The sequence below is a fragment of the Quercus robur genome, chromosome 2, assembly GCF_932294415.1.
Source record: "Quercus robur chromosome 2, dhQueRobu3.1, whole genome shotgun sequence".
Taxonomy (NCBI): domain Eukaryota; kingdom Viridiplantae; phylum Streptophyta; class Magnoliopsida; order Fagales; family Fagaceae; genus Quercus; species Quercus robur.
This window is the reverse complement of record NC_065535.1, coordinates 64305083-64308125: the sequence shown is the minus strand read 5'-3', so window position 1 is coordinate 64308125 and position 3043 is coordinate 64305083. Positions and strand designations below refer to the sequence as shown.

General features: G+C 32.1%; 1 pseudogene; it reads left to right on the top strand.

Annotated features, from left to right (window-relative positions):
• The first annotated feature begins 705 nt into the window (after positions 1-705).
• LOC126714463 (protein SRC2 homolog) lies at positions 706-1847 on the top strand (annotated as a pseudogene).
• The last annotated feature ends 1196 nt before the right edge of the window (positions 1848-3043 follow it).

The following is a 3043-nucleotide window of genomic DNA, read 5'->3' as shown; positions in this document are numbered from 1 at the left end:
AAAATCATATTTTGTAAACTTAATAATAATTACCATAATTATGGTGTCCTATGTTCGTGATTGCTCCCCCCTCTCTCCTCACTATCTACTTAAAATAATATAAATAATAAATACCTAATAATGATTACCATATTATCAAATTTCATAATTAGACAAAAAATAAATAAAAGAGATTAAAAAAAAAAATCATATTTTGTTAATCTTATTTGTGCATTGCACAGGTTACTGACCTCTCTCTCTCTCTCTCTCTCTCTCTCTCTCTCTCTCTCTCTCTCTCTCTCTCTCTCTCTCTATATATATATATATATATATATATATAATTGAAGAGCTTCTACTTTAATTTGGTTGACCTTAAAAATATATAAAATTGAAGAACTTTCATTTTTAGTTGACCTTATAATATTGTGCCGCATAAATTTTGAAGCCTCATAATTTTACAAGTCATAATTGTAATACATTTTTAATTAAAATTAAATTGAATTCTACATTTAAACCTTCAAGTAAAATCCTAGATAACCGTATTTTTTCAAATGATAAAATAAATAGTTTCCATGTACAAATATAATTATAATAAAATAATTAATAACTATCAATTTTCAATAATTAAATAAAAATAAAAGAGAAAAATAATTATATATTCTTTAACTAGAATGAAAAAGAAAAATCTTAAACTTTATGGTATGTACATATACACGTTATTTCCCACACGACTTTACTCCTAGCATAGTCATAGGTTCATTTTGTGCGGTCTGTACTAGAAATTCCAGAGATAAAATAAAATCATTACTAAAGGGCAATAAGGATCATCATGGAATCACAGTCCATGGAACTCAAACTGATGTCCTGCAAAGATGTGAGAGGTTTCAATTTCTTCCACTTGTCTCACTTGTCAGCTATGATCCCAACAAAAAACTGGGGCCCAATCAGCAAGAGAGAACTCCCACTGTCAGAGAAGGCGATGGGGATCCTGAATGGAACCACGAGATGCGCTTTGATTTGCACCAGGTTTCGGTCGAGGATTGTGATCATGTGTTTATTCATTTTGATCTGCGCCACCTAGGTGTCATGTTCGGAGACAAGGACATCGGTGAAGTCCATGTGCCCCTCAAGGATCTCGTCGAAGAATCCAACGGTGTTGTCCGGTTCGTGAACTACCAGGTTCGGAGTTATGAAGGTAAACCCAATGGCGTATTGAGCTTCTCTTACAAGGTAAATGGAAAGGGAAAGAATAATGGGACTAGTTGTGGAAGTAACATAACTGGCTTTCCAATAATTCATGATCATCAGCAACAGTATTCACATGAGAATGAGATTCATTATCCCACATTAGAAAAAGTTCACTACCCATCTCTTGAATTGCTCAATCACTCGGAGGAACCTCTTTTTGGGCCACAAGAAGTTCACTCTTATGCACCACAAGCTTACCATCCGCCACCGGATGCTTACTATGCACCACCTCCGCCGCCACACCCGCCGCCACCTCCAATGCTACATGGGCTGCCTTTTTATCCTGACCCGTACAAATTTGGAGGGGGTCATGGTTATTGTGGTCCACATGCTTCTTTCTGGAATGGCAGGTGAGGAGGCTTGTAGGAAAAGTTTTAGCTAGTGGTCTTAACCTTTGAAATGTTGTTGTGGTACTGTTAGCTCATTTTTTGTGTATCATTTATGGCATCATATGGTGATAGATTGTGGTTTTGGGTCCAAATCAATAAGGTTGCCTACCAATCATCTCTTAGACCATGCAAAAATGGGAGCTTTGTGCACTGATTATGACATTTTTTGTTGGTTATGGTATCGATATGGTATGTAATTATTAAGTTCTGTGTATAAGGCCTTTTTACCTATCCAGATTCATGAAGTTCTAGTAATTGATAACTGGCATATATCAGCATAAAAAGATTGGGATCTCCCATTCACAGATGGGTTTCAAATAGTACATTGAGAATTCTTGAAATAGAGCTTGAATTATGGCTGCTTAGTCTTTTCTTCTCAACTAGTACTTCTAAAAAGCATATAAACCTTGTTGCGGTATCTCCACACATGTTCTAAGTTTGCTAAAGGAGTGAATTTCTTGATGTTGTGTAGAATTTAAGAAATCTGAGTCAGTTTGTAAAACAGAATGCAAAGAAGAAATACAAAAATAAAATAAAATTATTACTAGAATAAAAAGTAAGAAAAGGAATAGTAAATATTGTTGATGATTAAAAAAATGTCAGTGAAGAAATAATTTTGCAAAATGACGAACATGATGTTAACATTGGCTTAGATAGAGTTGATTAGCGGAGATAATGAAAAAATTATTTTGGCTCATATATCATGTATTATCTTTTTCTGAGTTTAATCAATTTGAATGTGTATATTATCTATACTATAGTTTCAAAAAAAAAAAAATCTATACTATTAATAACAGCATTTGCTGTTTGAGTTTCATCATTTTGCGTACTAAAATATCCTCACACAAATTTTGAAACTCTAAAAAATAACCCTATTTTTTAGTTAAATAATATTAAATTTAAAAACCAAACCGGTTAAAAGATTAATTTACTACTCCCTCCGTTCCACTTTGTTTGTCCAATTTGAAAAGTCAAACTTTTTAAGAGAACATTATTTATTGTCTTATCTACCTTTTAAAAATGTATAAGTTTCCAAAACTACCCTAAATTAAATTTATCAAAAAATTGAATTAGTAAATTAATAGGGGTATAATAGGAATATTAGTAAATTAGTGACTTTTATTTTTAGAAACATGACAATATTTTGGGACATCCCAAGATGGAATAAAGGACAAACAAAATGGGACGGATGGAGTATTTTTTAAAAAGTTCCTAAGTTTTACACTTTCAAAATTTTATCAACTCTCACGTACATAAATAAACTAAAAATTTGGACATTATCTTTATCTCACTTTTAAAAATTATTTCACTAAACCCAAAATAAAAAAATTAAAAAAAGAAAAGCCCCATCTCACTTTTAAACCCATTACTTGTTGTCTCCATATCATCTTCTTGTAACTCTCAATCATAATTAACTAAAAGCTTGC